The 21079-nt window shown below is 39.6% G+C and overlaps 1 protein-coding gene and 1 long non-coding RNA gene across 24 annotated transcripts in view; one reads left to right on the plus strand and one right to left on the minus strand.

Moving 5' to 3' along the window:
* Positions 1-295: 295 nt before the first annotated feature.
* LOC115942024 (uncharacterized) lies at positions 296-5667 on the minus strand. 2 transcript variants are annotated; one of them, XR_014139325.1, is made up of 3 exons: positions 5481-5667; positions 4014-4147; positions 296-1818 (listed from the first exon to the last, which is right to left on the minus strand). It is a non-coding gene; the product is annotated as an uncharacterized LOC115942024 (long non-coding RNA). The 2 variants fall into 2 exon arrangements; XR_004076684.2 differs by having other exon boundaries at positions 4014-4153.
* Positions 5668-5793: 126 nt separating this feature from the next.
* ICA1 (islet cell autoantigen 1) overlaps positions 5794-21079 on the plus strand; it is a 146494-nt gene continuing 131208 nt past the window's right edge. For 3 of the 22 annotated variants that reach the window (XM_081800491.1, XM_031031410.2, XM_081800498.1), the window contains exons 1-2: positions 6090-6229; positions 17542-17632. The gene's annotated coding sequence lies outside the window, so the exon portion shown is untranslated. Of the gene's footprint in view, positions 5880-6089; positions 6230-8484; positions 8617-15887; positions 16076-17447; positions 17633-21079 lie in introns of those variants that run through there. The other 19 variants (XM_031031412.2, XM_031031413.2, XM_081800501.1 and 16 more) reach the window with 12 other exon arrangements.

Raw genomic sequence — 21079 nt, forward strand, 5'->3', positions numbered from 1 at the left:
AATATCACACACTCTTGATTACTGTAGCTTCATAGTAAGTCTTGAAGTCAGGTGGTGTCAGCCCCTGGACTTTGTTTCTCTCTTTCAATATTGTGTCAGCTATTCTGGGTATGGCTGAAGTTATTCACAGTTTGAATTAAATGAGAAACCCACAACCCCAAAAAGCTCAACAAAGCCAAAACTACAAGAAAAAACAATACTGAGGACATCATAATCAAACTTTTAAAAACTAGTTGTAAGGAAAAAAAAATCTTAAAAAGCAGCCAGAAGAAAAAAAGACAAAGAGGACCAAAGATAAAGATGACAGATTTTATGTTTGAAACAATGTAAACTCAAACACAGCAACATCTTTAAAGTTCCAAAAAAAAAGTCATCTCGAGTTCTTTACCCGTGAAAAAATATTTCAAAAACAAAGGTGAAATAGACTTTTTCAGACGTACTAAGCTAAATGATCCATTACCAACATACCTGCATTCCAAGAAATTCACTAATGATTTTGTTTTACAATCACATCATATGTATTTCAAAATTGCTATCTTTATTTCTCAAGGAGGGGTTTTTGTCTACAGACATTACTTGTTAGAGATTTGTATCCCATGATCCTTTATATTAACACCAATGGCCCTCAGAGGCCCTGTGACCCACAGATTGAGAATCATTGTTTTGGAATATAAACTTCATAAAAAATGAAGATCTAATCCAACATCATGGAGTAGATGGATTAATTAGGATAAAGGCTGGGTTGTAATAATATCCCATTTACTTAAAATAATATCCCATTATTTAGGCCACTTAAATAGTGGCTTAAATAATATTGAACTTTATTTCCTTCTCATAAAACAACCCAGGCAGGAAGACCAGAGCAGTATGGCAGATCAGGTGGCAAGTTTCTGGCCATCCCCAATATATTGCCTTCCCCTTCATGGCCAAAGGTGATCCAACCAGTGGGAAAGGGGCAAGACAAAGGTGAGGGTGTGTTTCTTTCAAAAGCATGACCCAAAAGTTACAAATGTGTCTTTCAGTCATATCCTATTGGCTAGAGCCTGGTCACATGACCACACCCGGAAGCCAGGGAAGCTAGAAAATAGTCTTAATCTGGGCAACAATGTACACTCAGCTGAAATTTACATTACTGTGGGAAAAGGGTAGAATAAATATTGGGAAATGATTAACAGTCTCTGCCAAAGCAAGTTAGTGACAGAGTTAAAACTAGAAGAGGAAAAGTGCATTTGATTGGGAGTTACGAAATATGGTTTATAGTCCTGATTCAGCCGCTTACCCCATGATTAAACCAAATGTTTAGCCAATGCTTCACCTGAATTACCTTAACTATCTGCAACAGGGTTGGTAGTGATTTTTTTAAACTGTCCCTCTGGAGAGGGAAAAGGAAGACCAAAGACCTAGAAAGTTCCATCCTAATCTTTCAGTTAAGTCCTATTCCTTACCAGAGAGTGACCCTTTCAGGGATCATTAGCTGTATGTCTGCTATAGGGGACATAGTCTCAAAAATGAGGCCAGAGGCACAGCTCTGAACTCTGGGCTGAGGTTTGCCCAAACCCCAGCACAGTTCCTAGTCAAAAGCAGGATTATAAAAAAAAAAAAAAAAAAAAAAGCAGGATTATACCAGATGGCACATGACAAAGTTCTCTACCTACAGTGAATGTCCCATTTTGATGCTCTCACCAATACTTTTCTTGCAGAAGTTCCAATGGATTGATACTGGGGGTGAAGAGGTGGGGTGTTATTTACCCAAAAATCTAAGCTGGTATGCTGGTTTCACTCTTCAGTATAAAATAAACCTCCTCTCTTCATTGAAGCCTTAATTTTGAAGGGAAAGGAAGTTAATTTTAATTAACAAAAGTTAATGCTATTAATTAAACATTTGTTCTATTTTCACATGCACACACAAATTTGCTTAAAGACATAACTATCACTGATGAGAATATAATAGGAGCTTTGTTTTGCTATGAGAGAGCACATCTGATGACAAGAATTAAAACAAAATTGGTCAAGATACTTAGTTGAGTACATCTAATTCCTCTTTCAGTATTACACGATACAGGGAATAAATGACTTCATTTTGCCAATAAAATTTAGTTTAAGCTTTCTTTAAATTTCTATCACCAGTAAAAATCAGACAAGTTTAATAATAATTTTTAAAACATCAGTTTTTTCAAAGTTTATTCTTACAGATTATCTAATTTCAATTTCCCAGCAATTCAAGGAAAAGTGATTTTTGTCTTAATGAGCTGAGCTTTGAAGAGATTTATATATATATAGCTCTTATTAAATACGTTGATAATAATAATAGCTTCAGCTCTACCTTAGCATCTTACTCAAGAACAGGTACCATAAGTATATATGATGCTGTCAAAGATGAGTCAGAAAATAAAAGGATTTCAGAGCAGTAGGAAACCATAATTATTTGTCTGGATGAATGGTAAAGCACTCATTTGCATTATGGTTCCCATTCACCAAAAGGAAGAAAGGCATTCTGCCTCACTTGCTCATGTTGGCTGAGAGCATAAAGAGCACTCAGAACATTAAAAATACATATTAAAAATATATATCAACAGTCCACTATAGTATTATTATATTGTATTATATCATATATTACATATATTATTCTATTAGATTAAGTTTGTATAAGTATGTTCATACATTAGCTAATACAAATGTATTGATATACATATATGTGTGTGTGTATATATATATATATATATATATATATATATATGCCCTAAATGATCATTAATCTACTTTCTGTCTCTATATATTTCCCTATCCTAGACTTTTACAAAAATAGAATCATATAATATATGGACTTTTGTGGCCCGCTCTTTTCAATTAGCACGTTTTCAAGGTTCATCCAAGTTATGGTATGCACCAGTATTTCATTCCTTTTCACAGCCCAATAATATTCCATTATATGGATATAATACATTTTGTTTACTCATCCATTAACTGATGAACTGTTGAATTGTTTCCACCTTTTGACTATTCTGAATAATGCTGCCATAGATTTTTGTGTGCAAGTTTTTATGTGGACATAGGTTTTCATTTCTCTTGGATATATACTTTGGGGTAGAATTGCTGGGCCATCTGGTAACTCTATGCTTAATCATTTGAGGAACTGCTAGACTGTTTTCCAAAGCTGCTGCATCATTTTACATTCCCACCAGCAATGTATGAAGGTTCGTACTTCTCCACATCCTTGCCTGGATTTTAACTTTAAGCAATATTGCTTTGCTTAGAATGGTGAAACAGAAGGAGAGGAGAGCAACCCCCTGATGACCTATCAGAAGCCATATCATCTCTGGACTACTTTCCAATTTCCTTAATGTGAGAAAAAATAAACCTTTACCTTATTTAATCCACTGCTATTCTGGGTCTCTGTTAATGACAGCCTAACACAATTCCTAATTCTTGTGGTTCTGTTAGTACATCTTGAACCTTGGAACCCCTCAAAAAAATCATTAACTTGAATATGTAATGATTGTTTCTGTGGAAAAGTTTTCTTGTCATCCTGTTACATTCTGGAAAATGTACATTACTGTATAGCTTCCTTAATTTCAGATGCCATCATTCAATAACCATTCTCTTCTTAGAAATTGTTTCAGGTTCTCGGGGCACCTGGGTGGCTCAGTCTGTTAAGCGCCTGCCTTCAGCTCAGGTCATCATCCCGGGGTCCTGAGATGGGGCCACATATTGCATCGGGCTCTCTGCTCAGTGGGGAGTCTGCTTCTCCCTCCCCCTCTCTCTAATAAATAAAATCTTTTTTAAAATAACAGAAATTGTTTCAAGTTCTCAACACCCTGTGGGTGCTTTGTAAGATTGAAACAACTTGATATCCAGAAACAAACAGAAGTTTATAGATGGAGCAATTTTTTAAATGGGAAGGAAAAGCCTTCACTGTGGTGACGTAGAATGAGCATGAGTTTATTATTTCCTTTCTGAAATATCCTAATGTTAGGACAACACTAATAATGATAACAAGTCATTTAAAGATTTACCTTAAACTCTCTGGGAGCCCAAGGAATTTCAGTGCCATGTTGACCAGATAGGGCTTGTATCACTTATCTGTTCACTGTTAGACATTGTCTTCGAAGCCACTTTCAGCATCCATGATGTTTCACCAAGTTTTCACCTTGGCCTTTAGAAAAGTAAAAGGAAACCTGAGTAATTAGTTACATAAAGCAGTTTTCTTGCTCATTTCCCCTAGTGCTTGTGTTCCAATTATCTGCATTTTGAGGAGATATTGTGAACACACCATCAACCTGCCATTCTACTGGCTCTCTTGTAACGAATTTAAGTATCTTCTACAAAGCCAGCCTTTGATAAATAGAGTTCCTAATACATTTTCATGTAACTAGTAAATCACCACTGGTGGAAAGAACATTTCAGAGTCAGGAAATTTTGTGATCTATTTCTCAGCGTTTCAAACAACTGATTGATACATTCACCCAACATTCAAGAAGTCTTTGTTGCTCATCTTAAAAGTTTTGTATTTTCCCTTTTTCCTTCTTACAAAGAGCAAAAATAATTTGGCTTGTATTGTGAACAGGTCACCTTGAATGCTTCTTATAAAAGCCAAATATATAGGAGCAACGTTTTTCTCTTCCAAACTTTGTCTTGAATCTCAGCTTTTCAACAAATTGCTATTTTGTAGACCATATTAATTCATTATTTATTTGTAAACATTTATTAAGAACTTGATGTTTGCTCAGCTTTCTATTTTCTGCTATATTAGGATAGGCTCAAATGACAACTATGACAAACAAAATCCCCAAAGAGTATATCCGAAGAATAATGTCAACTTTTAAGGTTATATAAATTTCTGTAGCTGTACCATCTTGCAAACTTTCTATTAAAATGTCAATGACACCTAAACTTTTTCTGTATCCATTTTGGCTAGGCACCTTTCTATCTTGAGATTAAGCTAAACCTCTCATGGTTCAGACAACCCTGGATTCAAACCCCTGCTCATATCCTATCAGCTAAATGCCTTAAAGACACTCTGGGCAGTGTCTTCATCTGTAAAATAGGGATAATAATTTTACCTACAGCACTGGGTTACAGTAAGAAATAAATGTGAAGTATACAGCATATGCCTGGCACATAGCAAGCAGCCCATTCATGTTAGCTGTGGATTTCATATTTGTTTGCATCGTTGCTCAATAACCATCTTTCATTCCACTCTGTTAAATTGTTTCAACCAGTGACTATTCTATGAACTTATTTATAAATACATAACATAATCAGGGATTGAGTCATAGTACATTGGGATTGCTTTTTAGCATAGATCATTTTAGGAAGCACCTATTCCAACACCTTCTCTTTGTGATCACCACAAGGTGCTCTAAAAGCAAGAGTTTGGTTTTTTCGTGATGATAAGATAAAATTACTATAAGCGTCAATAATTTAGGATTAAAAGATACATGACTGTATGGGGAATAAAAAATATATATACATATACATACACAGTTGTTGTTGTTGTTGTTGTTTGACACAGCCTTTTTCCTTTAAGCTCAAAGTTAATTTCCAGACACAGGCCTCTGTAACTTTTCTTAGCACGGAAGTCATGAAGTCTCCTCTTTCCTAAAGCCACAGAAATCTTACGTGGAAGCAAGGAGGACGCACCACGCACAGCACGGAGGGAACCCTGGAGCGCTCGCTGCGGCTCCCACCTGTCGGCCAGGTCATTATGACGTAAATGCTATGGACACGTGGAATACCTGCGGGAGAGCAGGGGTGGGGTCACCCTGGGCGGCAGATTGAAACGGGGGATACCCCAGGAGATGGGGGTCGAGGAAAGTCCCCAGGGAGGAGAGAGAGAGAGGGAGGCTCAGTCCCCCCATCCCGGACCCGCCCCCCAAAAGGTGAGGCCTTCGCCCCCTCGCTCCTCCGGGTGCCCGGGTCCTGGTGGGAGGGGTCGCCCCGCCGGGCGTCTCCTGAGGAGAGAGGAAGGGAGAGGAGGCGGCGGCGCCCGGGCCGCGGGCGTTTGCGGGGAGGCGAGGCCGCCCGCTCCCCCCGGCCACTGCGCTGCGCTGCGGCGCGCACGGGCTCCGCCGGCTGCTATTCCGGCTGGCGGCGACCGCCGCAGGAAGGGCCGGTTCCTGCGCTCCCCCCGCCCCCTTCCCTCGCCTTCTGCTGACGCTGACGTCGGATGAGGGAGCTGGAGGGACGCTCCGACCGCGGCCAGGAGGCTCCTGGGGGCCGGCGCTCCGAGGTACCTGCCCTCCGGGGTCGGGGCGGGGGCGCGCCGGGCGGGCTGCAGGCTGCAGCGGGAGACGCCCGGTAGCCGCGGCGGTCGGGGCGCCCGCCTGGGGCCGCCAACTGTGCCCTCTGCGGGCGGCGGGTGACAGGCGGGTCGCTTTCTCCGGTCCCTGGTCCCCGTGTGGGAACCGCCACAGCCCCTTCCCCTCCCCCGCCTCCTCCCTCGGGCCTGGGCAGGTCTGGAGGATGCATGCGCCATGAGAGCGTGCGTCAGCCCCGGGGGAGCCGGAGGGAAGCGTTCCGGGCGCCGGCCGCATCTCTAGCCCTGGCGCCCGCGGCACCCCCACCCACGCCAGCCCACTCCACCCACGCCGTGCCTCGCCTTCCCAACTGTTCCGGCCCCGGGACTCCGAGGTTCCTTCTGGGCAGGGACGGACTTGTTGACAAGTTCACCTGCCGCGGCGCTAGGTGTTTGCTTTTTCTCTTCGCCCCGTTGCCCATCTTTGGCGGAGGTGGCAGGGAGCAGATGGGTGCCTCTTTATAACCACTAGTGCCAGGAGGCCTGCGCTTGGTCTCCCGCAGGCGAGGTGCTCACCAGCTTTGGACCCGACTGGAGCAGGAGTCCCTAAGCGGGCCAGGTCCCTGCAAACCCTGACTCGTTTCCTTAGGGTGCTACTGACTCCGCCTTTCCTGCCCTCGGGCTATTGCAGCTCCTGCTTCCTTTAGAAGCGAACGTATCCTGTTGTTATGTCTGCCTTTGCCCAGAGGCCCCCTCCACTTCCATTAACCTTTCCCACTGTTTTTTTTTTTTTTGCTTGGAGTGTCCCCAAAGCCCCTCATCTTCTCTTTGGGGGTCTTTTGCTGGGAAAAGGTATTAACTGCCTGGTTGGGGAGATTTACAGTTTAGAAAGAAAATCAGGTTCTCTTCTTTTTAGATAGCATAAAAAAATCACGAGAAAAGGTGCTGGGTAGCAGCCTTAGAAACTGAGATCTGGTAACTTCATAAAAATTATCGGGGCCTGGAAAGTATATCACCAGCTGGTTTGAGAATGATATTGAATGTAGGTAGAAAGGCACATAAGGCGCTGGCCACTAAGGTCCTATAAATTATGACTCATTGCAAACATGTTCATGTCCAAACATTTCAGTAAAGTCTCTCCAGAAGAATCTCGAATTGGTTTCTGTGGACCTTTAGTTTAGATTTTCTGAGATCTGAACTATTCCTGGGGGTTAGGGAGTGAAACAGGAAAGGCTTATTAGTTTGAGATCAGTGCTCCAGACTCAGTTTCTTACCGTCTATTTAAATCACATACACAGTCTAAAAATACTTTTAAGTGGGTTTTCAAACCAGTTTCTTTTTAGATTTTAGTCTTTATTCTTGAAATATCCTGTGTAGAGAATACCATAGGGGCAAAATCAGTTTATAATTCTTAATAATTCAAACATCACTGTTTGGTTTTAACTGCTATGTATATATTTAATTACTGGAGATGTGGCTTTCTAATTGTACCATTTTGGGTAATATAGGTAGACAATTCTATTATTAAAGATGAGTGTTTAGAAAACAACAGTTAAGCAACCTGAGGTTAAAAAATCTGTGGATACTCCATTCATGGATCATTAAATGGTAAAGGCACTGGATGGTAAATGCCTAGACAGTATATTTCATAGCTGTCTTTCCTCCATTTGGTATACTTGAGTATCTGACTGATTTCCATGAGCATCTTTATTGTCATGCATTTCTTTCCATGTCAACCTTGTGACAGATACAGAAAATTTTGTTGCTCAAAAGAAAATCTTCAAAACTGCTGCACTTTCAATATATTTGACTAAACAGTACTTTTTTTTTCAGATGCAGGCAGGGAAGTGTGGTAACTGAAATCACATGGTAGGGTCAACCTAAGTTGGTGTGAAATTTAGAGTTACAGAAACCTCATATAAGAGAAGGTGGGAAAGTTGATAGACCACAAAGATCAGAAAAATCTTTTCCTTTTTATTGGTTGAGTTCCACAGCTAGAAGCCTGAGGGTAGGTGGCAATATTTAGGATCAGTGCCCTGGTCACAGATGTCCTTTTTATTCCATTTGTATTATCAGATTTATGGGAACCATAGTCAAAGATGCTATCTGCATGTTTTTCATGAGGCATTAGAGATCACTAATTAATTAACCTTATCCCCATCCTCACCCCCATCTAGAATCTGCCTTAGCAAAGCCTTGAACTCAAAGACTGATACAGGAGAAAATATTTTTTCCCATTTTTTCCTAAGCTGTCACATTTTGTACCAAAATCATACCTAGCATCGTGGAAGACGTACAGAGGGCACATAGGCTTTGGATCCTAAAAGAACAGGATTGGAACCCTAGCTGCAACACCTAACTAGCCATGTGACTTTCAGCAGGTAACTTATGCTCTCTATCTTATATCTTTTCTTATCTATAGAGCAAGAATATCCACCTTGTGGGGTTGTAGTTGGAATTAGAAATAATGTATTCAAATGCTTTACACAGTAAATAGAACTCAAGTAATAGCAATAAATTATTCTTTTACATGCTAAACCTATGTGCTATCTGTATCTGAAAAGGATGCTACTGCTGAAAAAGATAGGGAATGTGATTTAGTTTGGAGTAGTTCAAGTGTTTTGTAGCAATACTAAGATCTTGGGCTTTCTGGAATACTCCCTGAGGCTGGGAGATTCAATCTGTGGTCCAGGAACAAAGCAAAGCTAATTTGTTCCAGTGGGGATAGATCTTCCAGCCCCCTGCCACTCAAATGTGATCCATAGACCAGCAACAATGGCTTCCCCTGGGAGCTTGTTAGACATACAATATTTCAACCTGCCCTCACCTGCCCCCCCCCCAGGCCCACTGAATTCAAATCTGCATTTTAACAAGATCTTCAAGTGATTCATGTGTATATTAAAGCTTGATAAGCATTGTCCTAACCTGGTATTTATCAAACTTTTGTGACCAGTGGAAGCATTTGGGAACTTGTTAAATGGGGACTTCCAGCCTGGCTTCTTTCATCTGCTCTTAACACCTCAGGCGGCTCTAAGAAACACGGCACTAAACTCTATCCAGCATAGTGCTCTAAGATGGGACAGTGCCCACTTCCTTAACAAAGCATTTTGGCAAACATGATCTTTTTTTTTTTTTTTTATATTCCACCCCCTTTGAAGTAAGTAGGTATTACTTATAAGAAAATTAAGACTGCAGGCATGATATACCCTTGATAATGCATATGGTAGAACTGTCTTGAACCTCTGTGAATGCTAGTGAACCGTGTTTTCACTACTCCAGTGTCCAAATGAATGTACTCTGTGTGTATGTGTGCGTGTGTGTGTGTGTGTAAGTAATTTCAAATACTAATGAATCTCTCCAGGACAGGGGTGACTATACATAATAGGGTATTTTATAATGCTTTTAATATAAAACCTTCCTTCTCTGACTGCAGGCCATTTACTTAGGGTAACTGATTTTGAACTTGATCCATAACATGAGGATGATGTCGACTTGGCAGTATTTTCAGGATAAGCATAATGTGCATCTCAGTGTCTGAGAAGTGGTAGTTCCTCAACTAATAGCAGTTACTTGTTCCAATATAGACCTAGTGAGACAATGGGTTCATGAAAAGCTGAGAAAATGGCATTGCTTATGATGAGAAGTCTTTCCTGCTAAGTCAGATGACATCATTCATTACGCCTTTGGCCCAAGCAGAGAAGTGGGGTTCACTACTCAGTACTCAGCAAACATTTGTTGTGTGTATGCTGTGTATCATGCAATGTGCTAGTACTGGGAATCCCAAGACAAGACCCACACCCTGCCCTGCTCTGGAGGAACCTACAGCCTAGTAAGGGAGATGGAAGAGTCTGCTGACAATTAAATTTCAGTGAAAGCAAGGAGGGGATGAAACCCAGGACCAAGGCACCCCACCCAGATGATAGAACAGGAAAGAGCACAACCAGAAAACCTGAGAAGATTCATGGAGGAGGTGACTCCTGAGGTAAGCCTTAAAAAACCAATAGGAATTTGGTAGGTGAAAAAGGGTTGAGTGTAGAGAGAGAGAGTTCCCAACATGGTATCCAGGTTACAAAGAAAATACTGGCAAATAGTCCTCATGTCTGGAGCCCAACATATATGTGTGTCCTTATCAGCTGAGTGACCTTTGGCAAATTTGATCATCTTTGAGTTGAGAGAATTAAATGTATTCATCAGGGTAAGCACAATTCTAGTTTCAGTTATGTGCTAGATAGTCATGGAGGTGTGGAGGTATTAGAAAACAGAGGACTGATGTTAAAAAGTGATTAGGATTAGAGAAAATTAAAGAGGTCAGTTTTAAAATACATTTAACAGAAAATATGTAGAATTAGAAGAGAATGCCTGTAAAAGGATAACTGAATGCAATTCAGTACCATGGGGTGGGAAGCACGAGGTACATGTGTTCAGGAATGGATCCCTGAACACTTAGGTAATGGTATATTGTTAACCCTGAGAGTCTAGATTTAGGAGTGGAAAGGTCCTGTTGTTCTGATGGTGAGAGTATTTGTACAAGGAGAGACTACAGAGCATTTTGGCCACTTCCCCAGAGCACACATTAAAATCCATTCCATTACTTGTCACCATTATGATCCCTCACACCCACTTCTCTGTTCCCAGAATAGGGCATGGACACCAATGTCTCAAACTTAAAGGTACTTGGGAGAAATCTAGTCTTCTCTGCCTGTTTCTGGAGAAGTATATCCTAAGCCAAAGATCAAGGAGATAATCGTAATAAATGGTGCTCCCTCTCCTTATTGGTGGGAACCCTGATAGCCACCAGAAGTCCATCATCAAGGTTTTGTTGTGCACAAAAACCATGATGGTAATGGATTTAGGACTAACATAGCACCTAAGCCTGGGACTAGAAGAGATTGTTTTTTAGAAACAATTTTATAGAAGCGGAGCCCATTATCCAATCTCTTTCACCCAGGAGTAGAGAGGAGTGGTTAAAAACAGGAGCTGGGGAGTCATAAGCAGACCTGTTTATCAGTTGTTGACTTTGGGCAAATTATTTTACCTTTCTAAGTTTTTTTTTCTCACTTGCAAAATGAGGTGGTATCCCTTTCATGGTGGCTGTGTCCACACATGAGATAATGCTGTTAAGTGCTTCACACATGTAAAGTGCTCAGTGAATTGTAGCACATAATTATTGTCTTTTGTCCAGAACATATTTACTAAAGGCCTGCTGTGTTTCAGGTACTGTGCTTGGTGTAAGGAGGCAAAGATGAACCAGTTAGGGTCCCTGCCTTCAAGGAACTTGCAGTGTAGTGCAGGAGATGCAGATGTAATTAGCTCAGTGCAGGAGAGCAATGGGAGTATAGGGTACCACCTGCATGGGGCAGTTAAGGACTATAGTTGAAACAGGAATGGGAGGTCTCTGGGTGTGGAAGGGTGGGTGTTTGTTAGGAAAGCCCTCACTGAGGTGGTGACATTTGAGGAGAGGCTTGAAGTAAGCTGTAAGTTGGCCAATTGGACAAAAGAGGGGAGGGCATTTCAAGGGAAGGAAGAAACTTCACAGAGTCTTGGCATAGCATATTCAGGAAAGCTCTAACATTCTGAAATGGCCAGAAGGAATAGTTCTGTGTGGAGTATAGCAAAATTTTGAATTTTGCATTTGGATTTTTTGCCAAGAAGTTTCTCTAGTGGCAAGAGAATACAATTAAAGCATTTGGAGTGGGAAGGCAGCATGATTAGATCTGCATATTAAAGTAATAGTTCAGACCATGGTATGAAAGATTGGAATGGGCAGATCTAGGCATAGTGTTGCCTCGGGAGGCCTAGACTAAGTCCTGGCTGTCAACATAGAAAAGAGAAAATGTATTTAATAGCTTTTGAGGAGGTAGAATGGAGAGAACTTGGAGACTGGCTATAAAAGATGAGAGAGAAGTCAAGTTTCTAGTTGGGACCATTCAGTAGATTTTCTACAAGTGATTAACATAGGAGCCACGGGGGGCGGGGATGATTTGGGGATGCAGATGGAGAGAGATAGGTTCTGTTTTAGATGTGCTGAATCTGAAGTACCTGTGGGACATCCAGGTGAAGATTACAATAGGGAGATGGGAATTTAAACACTTCTCCAGAGCACCAGGTCCATATTTCCATCTCCCTACTGGAGAGCTGTTTAATTCTGGACTTCATTGGCACACAGCTGTTGGTTGAAGCCACAGAGTGGATTAAATCACCCAGAGAGGCAAGTGAAGTGCAGCAGAAGACAACCAAGGTCAGAACCTTGCAGATCACTGATATATGAGATGTAGGCCCAGAGAAAGCGGAGCTAACAAAGAAATTAGAAAAGCTTCAAATGTGCAGAGTGTTTGCTGAGCACTTAAGAATGGGAGCTTAGTCAAAGGTCAAGCAAGATGAAGACTTGAGTTGGGTTCATAGTGAAAAACTTTCTCTGGCATGGTGGAGAAGGGAACCAGTCTGTATGGGCTTAGAAGAACTCAGCAAAGAGAAGGAAGAGATGGTAACTGGGAGAAGAAAGAGGTTGAAGAACATGGGCTTATGGCAGAAAGGGAGGTTGATTAACTTGAAGAGAAAATAGTTGGGCAGGTACAGCAAAGACTGCTCGTTGTTGATGGTGCCAGAATGTCTCCGTATGACCTCTCTAATATGGCATTTCAGGACTCCAAGAGGAAGTATTCCTAGAGAAAGTGCTCCAGCAAGCACCATAAAAGCTGCAGAGTGAAGCTGTCATACAAACTATTTAGCTTCCATATTGTTTTCTGGAACACTAGTCAACAGTGCTAGCTGATTCTGTCTTCAGCCATCCCAGCAGGAAGAGAAGGGGAAAGGAAGGGAGACCCATCCCTTCCAGAAAAAAAGAAAGGAACAACAGTAGTTATAGTCATGGTGCTGGATAGTTCCAAAGAAGTGCGCAGTGGTGCATGAAGAGTGGAAGCTATGAAAGAAGATGCCTAGCACAATGCCAAGAGCCATGATTCCCTACAGTGAATGAGGGAGACTGGTCATCATCACCCTGGGGAGTTTTCTTCCACCTGATGCTCCCTGAAGGCCAGGATTAGTGTCCTTGTACCTAATGCTCTCTCTTCAGTGTTGCCATAGGCAGCATGGGCATCATTGTGAAGTAGGTAAACTTTGCATTGGTGCCAAACCCCTCCCTCCTTTCTGCTTCCTGCTTCTCTCTTCCCTGCACTCCTGACTTGGACCTGCACCCCTTTGGACTACTTCCTGGTTATTCTACCTGCCCTACCAGGTATATGCCCATGGCCCTGTCTTTCCTGATCCCCATCAAAAAACCAGTCTTGTGCCTTATTTACTCTGGGTGTTGCTGCTATTTAATCCTGTAAGCTTCTTCCCTAAGAGAGTGGAGAGGATTTGGGAAAGAGATCTTCCGCTAGTTCTCAAATAACAGCAACTAGATGACCCAGTGTAGGCAAGGGTGGCTCTGTTAGTTGGGGTACATGAAAATATAGAACTTTCTGTCTGCTTCCCTTTGCTGTTTGACTTTTATTTTAAGGTCCCCTTCTTACTTCTCCCTCCCCTGCCAGGGCTGCCTTCATCCCTTGCTAAGCCAGCCCAAACTCAAACATGAGTTAGTAGCTACAGCTTTACCAAGGAAAGTCCTTGACTATGCGCCATTTCCAGAAAAAGGAGCTGTGGTGGTTTGTTTACAGGACCTGTGCAGAGTATAGACATTTTATAAACTACCTATTGGTATGTGTGTATTTCAGTAATTTAAGACTAATGAAAGAGGCTTACTCTTTGCTTTGGGACATTTTCTTCAGTCTTCATTTCTCAGTTCTTTCCCCTGTGAAAAGAGGAGATTGGACTAAATGACCTATAAATTCCCTGCTAGCTCTGAGTGATCCTGTGGAGGCATAAGAAATTAATTGATCATCTCTGTAATGTGCTTCAATTTACGAATTTAATGTTAAAGAAAGAACCTTGTAAACATTAGTGTCTCCCTAATTTTCTGATTGTTGACATTATGCTTATGTGTAATTTCATATATGCACATACTTCCATCATACCTGTAATATTAACCATTCATATATTTGTATATGAATTATATATAATGTATTTCATTTGTAAATATATATATATACTTTGTAGGTATATATTTATATATGAATATATAAATGTATATAGAGAAACAGTCTTTATCTTTTCACTTTTAGTGGTCTTTTTTTCTTTTAATGGTCTTATAGTAGTTTATTAATTTCTTATTTCCATGAATCTGATTTGAAACTATTAGTGCATTTTGCACATAGATTTGGACTTTTTAAAGCAACGTATAATGAAAATATGGAAGTCATTTAAAAAACTGTAAACATGTGTCTGTATATATATCAATATACACACATATACAGTCTTTGTATATATATATATACATATATATGTATGTATATGGAATTTTACTTTTGTAATGACATTTCTGACAGAATAATTATCAGAGATTCTAGGGAGAAAGAACTATTTAAAGATATTTAATCTGTACAGAATATTGGTGGCCTGAGTTATGAAATTAATTTCTAGCTCTTTGCTAATTTGCTTAATACCTTAGACCAAGGCTGTCTGTGAAAATATAATGGCAGCCACATATGTTATTTAAAGTATACTGGTCGGTACATTTAAAAAAATAAAAGGGAACGGGTAAAATTAGGTAATATATTTTATTTAACCCAATATGTCCAAAATATTATTTTAACATAAAATACAAAAATAAGTATATAAATATAAAATAGAATGTATAAATATGTATTTATATATAATACAGTGATATATCAAAATATGAATATATACAAATATGTCGATAGAGAATACATATGCTTTTTATAAATATAAAATATAAATATAAAATGTAGATTTATCAATGAGATGTTTTACTTTTGGGGGGTTATACTATGTCTTCAAAATCCAGTGTACACTAAAAGCATATCTAAATTCAGACTGGCCATATTTCAAGTGCTCAATAGCCAAAAATGGCTAGTGACTATTATATTTCGGCAACATGATGTTAGATGATAAAGTTAACTTATTTCAGATTTTTCTCCCATAAAATTTTAAAATTGGTAAGAGCTTTCCAATTATAAAATGCTGTTTTGAAATATAATTTAAGGAAAATATTTATTCGTATCATTTAATAATGTTCTGTGCTGGCATTTGACGGGTATATAGTATTTCTTTGCAGAAGTTGATTAGGACCTTTGTCTGAATAGGGTATTCCTTCTTCACCTTTTGAAGTAAGCTTTTAGAGAAAAAGCCACCATAAGTACTAGAGATTATATAAACCAACCTAAATAAAATCAAAGGTGAATATAATTTATAAGCAAGGTTTTTTTTTTTAATCTTTTCTTTAACAAAGACAGCCTATTTATTCTTTTTCTGTTCCCAGTATTTTAATCCATTTTATGTTATTTACTCTTGTGGATTTCTTTGAGGTTTTTTGTTTTCAAATGCCAGCCTCTTTGTTATTGCTGTTACGATTTTTGTTGTAGCACAAAATTCGCCATCAATTGTCCTTTGCAAGCAGGGCTTTAAGAGAAAGAACAACAAGACCTAGCCCACGCCCCTTCTGAGCCATTTGGATTTTTTGTTCTTTATTTTGTTTTTAGTTTGTTTTTGTGGGGATGTAATTTTTTTTTAAATATTTTACTTATTTATTTGACAGAGAGAGAGAGTACAAGCAGGGGGAGCAGCAGTGGGAGAGGAAGAAGCAGTCTCCCCACTGAGCAGGGAGCCCGATGCGGGGCTCGATCCCAGGACGCTGGGATCATGACCTGAGCTGAAGGCAGGCGCTTAACCGACTGAGCCACCCAGGCACCCCTGGGGACGTAATATTTTTAACTGATAATAATGGTGAGGATGATAACCTTTTAGAGAGTATCTTGACTTTTTTTCCCCATTTCTTAGAATATGAAATGCTGTGTTGGACATGTTCCTTTGAGAAACACTTCTTGAGATGGAGAGGCTGAGGGGAGCACCAGGTTGCTAACTGGAGATTAGTGTTTTAATCCCAGCTTTCCTTATTGAGAACTTGATCTTTAACCTGCTCTTGGACAAGATGTCTCCATTTTTAAACTCTAGTTTCCTTATCTTTAAAAAGGAAGATGTGTTCGTTATCTCAAAGCTTTCTCTTAGATATAAATGTCTCTAAAATTAATTAAAAGAAGCTTTATAGTTTTTGTGACTGAGGGCGTCCTAGAAGTCAGCTAGCCTGATCTGCGGTTTCACAGGCAAGCAAAGTGAGACCTGAGAGATGAAATGACATGGAGGAGGCATAAGTTTGTAGCATGATCATGGGTTTACTGGCTTTTATTTTATATTGGGAGATAAGTTATGTTGACATTGAAAATATTTAGTGTAAGAATGTGATTTTAGTAGGTTTAGGGAAGCATTAAGCTTGATTAATGCCTATAGGTAGTACCTGAGCTGTGCTGAAATGTGAATGAAATGATCATATAAAAATATCCTAAGACTCCAATTCATTAACAGAACATGCAAATTTTAGCAATGATTTGCACATGTAGGGTTTAAACAAAAACTCATCTTTTAATAGCCTTGAATAAGGTTAGAATTGTTTTCCTTTTATAAGATTTGCTGACTCACAAAATTGAGGGATGTGATTGTGTTTTACTTGTTAATTTATGAAATGTCAAAAATAATTTGCAGGAAAAAAAGTCACTTGCGGGAGATACAAAATTCTGCTAGAAATAGAATCCATATAAAGTTACATGGAATGCTCAAGTAATCATAACTTTATCAAAATCTGAATAGAAAAGCTATGTGATATCTGAGTGATAGGAAAAACACCCATAAAAGCTAGCCAAAATTTCATTACTTCTTAAATATTTTTTTATTAAGTAAACTACACCCAATGTGGGACTCAGACTCACAACCCTGAGATCAAGAGTTGCATGCTCTACCGACTGAGCCAGCCAGGTGCCCCAAAATATTACTTTAATTAATATTTAGCTTTTGAAAGGATGGAAGACTACTTCAACTTCCCACTGTCTGTAGGAATTTGTCAACTATGTAATTTGAAGAATCAGTTTTAAAAATATATGTATAGTTAATTACGTATGGAGGGATTGTTTTTCTCCATTTCTACTAAACTCTTTTGACATTTATACTTAAAACACACTTCCTTCTCTTCATGGGAAATTATAAAAATCATTATTAACATAAGAGAAAGTGACCAAAGATAAACCTCTGGGAAAAAAGATGAAAAATAACTTGGAGCAAAAGAAATGTACAAACATTAAGTTATTTTTTAACTCAGTACCTAGAACCTCTGACGGATTTGTATTTCTTCTGTTCATTAGGCAAGCCATCAGGAGCCTGCATTGACGCCCTGGCTCTGAAGCTACTTGGCTTTGTTCTCTCAGACCCGTTAGTCACCTCCCTGGATCACAGGTCCCCATGTTATTTAACTTATTTTTTATTTCTTTAATAATCTGTTTTAATTTTTATGGAAGTGTAATTGATGTATAGTGTTATTATTTTCAGGTGGGTAACAGTGATTTGACAGTTCTATATGTTATGCAAGAAAGGGGCTTTATTCGATTGTTTCTCAACTCCTTCTAGGCTCTAAATTATATGACTTACCTTAGTTCTAAGACTGCACCAGAGAAATAAACCCAAGGACAAAACAAGATATTGAACACTGGTAATATTTCTAGATAAAGTCAGTCTCTGAAAAACGGGAAGATGGAACTAACTGGCAGAAAATTATGTACTTCAGATTGTATATTTGGAAGCTAAATTCAAGAGACATGCCACAGGCTTCCAACATTTGTTATGGATAGTCAAAGATGAACTCTCTAGCAAAGACAGGACATAGAAGGTGCTCAGTAAATATGAAATAAACAGCATTGAGTGTCTACCCTCCAGTGGCTACAGAATATATCTAAATGCTGAAAGGGAAAGCAGGTGGCCTCAGAGATTGGTCCGTATGTCTATTCAGTCACAGCTCCTCTTTCTTTAAGTTCTAGGAATGCACAACTGCTTATTGGTTGGTGGCATGCACACCCCATGCAGTTCTGCTGTGCAAGAATGTGTTCATTGCTTTCTCTCTGTCTGGAATAATTACCAGCAGCCACCCACATGGTCCCCCTCCACTGCCCCCACTCTTACCCTTCACCTGGCCAACCTCTGCTGATGCTTAGAAACTCTGCCCAGAGGCCACGTAGGAAGCCGGCTTGGGGTCTTCCCCTCTCTTTTCCTCGAGCCCTGGGCACCTTCCTCATGGTACTCATTCCATATCACAGGCAAACCTGCCACTCCCTGACTTCGGAATCTCCTTTTCAGTTATACACAAATAGCCCCCAAAGTCTGTAGCATGTAGTGATAATGTTTTTGCTGAAGTTTAATTTTAAATAATTATTCTTTACGTCATCAAAAGTAAGAAACCATCGTTCACAAGACCTTTTTACCATTTTATGTTCTGTGAAGAAAGAAAAGGGACTGCCAGACAGTTAACAAGGGTATCAATTGCAGGACACATCCCAGCTTCAGGAATGTTGGGGTGTGAACAAGTTTGCACTTGTTCAGTGATGTGTGGTGCCATGAAGCTGGTGTTTGGGAATGAGTGATTTTACTCTGGGATGATTCAAATGTACGATTCAAATGTACCACTTTGTACCCACATCACTTGAAAAGTGTGTTTCTTATGGGGAAAAAATGGCCCACTTCCCAAAGAAAGCTAAATGCTGGTCTGCACAGCAGTGCTGAAGAGCTCTAAGATAGTGACAATTTTTAGTTGGAAAATGGGAATTTTGAGTAAGTTAGAAAAATGACAAATTTGGCAGTGGCTCAAATCTGCAATTCAAGAAAATCCACCATATGTTCAGTGCAGATACAGGGAAAAGGGATTCTGGACTCAGTCTCAGCTAGTACTCCATCTAATAGAAAAGCTGCTCACCGGTGGAAGAGAAAATCTGCTAAATTGGAAAGGTAATTAATTTGAGACCTAAAACTGCACAAGATACACAATGGACTTGGAAAATGTGATTCAAGAGAAAGTTTATTGAAATATTTTTGTGGATTGAGAGTAAATGTAACTATCTTACCTTTACTCTGAGTAAGGGTTGGCTCAAGAATTTTAAATTCTTTGCATAATTCAAATGTAATTGAAGGTGCCATCAGCTAACTCCATAAGCTCATAGAAAAGGGTTCTGGGCCAGAACAAATGTTCAGTGAGGCTGAAGCCAGCCTATGTGGAATGAAAATACTTCCCCGTGTTGTATTTCCAAGGAGGAGAATCTAGTATCAGGGTTTAAGGCATCTGAGGACATACCAACTCCTCTTCTTTGCAGCAATGCATAAAACTTTGTTTAAACCAGGCTTGCTTTAGCACTCTAGGAACCTTGGAGTATTTACGAAAAAATTTTGGCTTATATATTAACCATCCAGTGTGTTCCAAATGGCTTTTTCAATGGTTATAGGAAATAAAAAACGAGTTGTAGTCTGTCCACATGGGTGAATAAAATTGAAGATACACCACAGCAAGCTGTAAGAAAAGCAAAGAAGAAAAATAAGCATAATTATTTCACAGAACCCCAGTACAAACACTGAACAAAGTACCCCTCATGCCTATTCCCTCAGCTCTCCCCACAAGGCAGAATGGCCTATCAGCCACATAGGTGTGGCTGAGAACAGCTGTGCTCTTACTGCCTGGCCTTGGTGCCTGAGGTGGGTGTACTGCGTCCCCTTCAGGGTGCAGCCTGGCAAAGCCTAGGAAGATTAAGTTGGTAGTACCTCTTTCCCCTTTAGCACTTGTCTTAGATACAGAGGCCACTCCTTACTAACCCATCCCCTCACCCTCAGGATTGTTACATCAAAATTAGGAATCGTGTGTGTGTGTGTGTTTAATAAGTTCTGTGCCCAATGTGGGACTTGGACTCATGACCCCAAGATCAAGAGGTAACATGCTACACTCAGTGAGCCAGCCAGACGCTCTAGAACTTGCTTTCTATTGATCTGTTAACTAACTCTTGGGACACTACTTCTTTGAGAAGGTCTTAATTCTTACTGGCTAATCTGCTTTGTCTCCCTTGGAGAGACAATTTAGTGAAACAGACATTCATGTGGTCAAGTCATGCTGAATTTAACAGTTTTGGTGCCTTTTTTTTTTCTTTCATGGCACTCATGTCATGGCAAGTCTATAAGCAGCTTGGTGCTTGTTCTTTGCTTATCTCCCAAAGTATTGTGGCCACAAAACAGAACTTTAGGAAGTCTTCTCTGAGCTATTAAAATGCTCAAGACATGATAGCATTCATTTTGGGCTTCTTTCATAAGTGTCTTGTGGCAGAAATGGAGATAAAGCCTCCTTTGCAGAATCACGAATTGAAGTATTAGCTAATTATAGACTTCATTGTATTTTATAGGGGAAATGACTTTTCTAACAGCAGATTTTACAAATTTGGGGATTCACAGAGATCTTTTTATATGTCCCTTGCAAATATCAACAGTCTCTTGGATCCGAAAATTATGTTTATATGTCTGTCTTCCCTGCTTAACCTGCATTGTCCATTACTGTAGCCACTAACCACACATGGCCATTAAGCACTTAATGTGGCTAGTCTCAATTGAGATGTACTGTAAGCATAAAATACACACCAGATTTTAGACTTAGTGCAAAAATATGAATGGAAAATAAATCAGTAACTTTTTTATTACATGTTGAAATAATATCTTAGATATATTGGGTTAAATAAAATATATTGTTTTAAAATTTTTTTACTATTTTTTACTTTTTTAGCGTTGCTATTTAGTCATTTAAAATTACATATGTAGCTTATAGTGTATTTCTGTTGGACAGAGCTGATTTAGACTATAAGTTACTTGGGGCTAGACAGTGCC

This window comes from Leptonychotes weddellii, chromosome 12 (assembly GCF_054177405.1).
Source record: "Leptonychotes weddellii isolate Sample4059 chromosome 12, ASM5417740v2, whole genome shotgun sequence".
Classification (NCBI taxonomy): domain Eukaryota; kingdom Metazoa; phylum Chordata; class Mammalia; order Carnivora; family Phocidae; genus Leptonychotes; species Leptonychotes weddellii.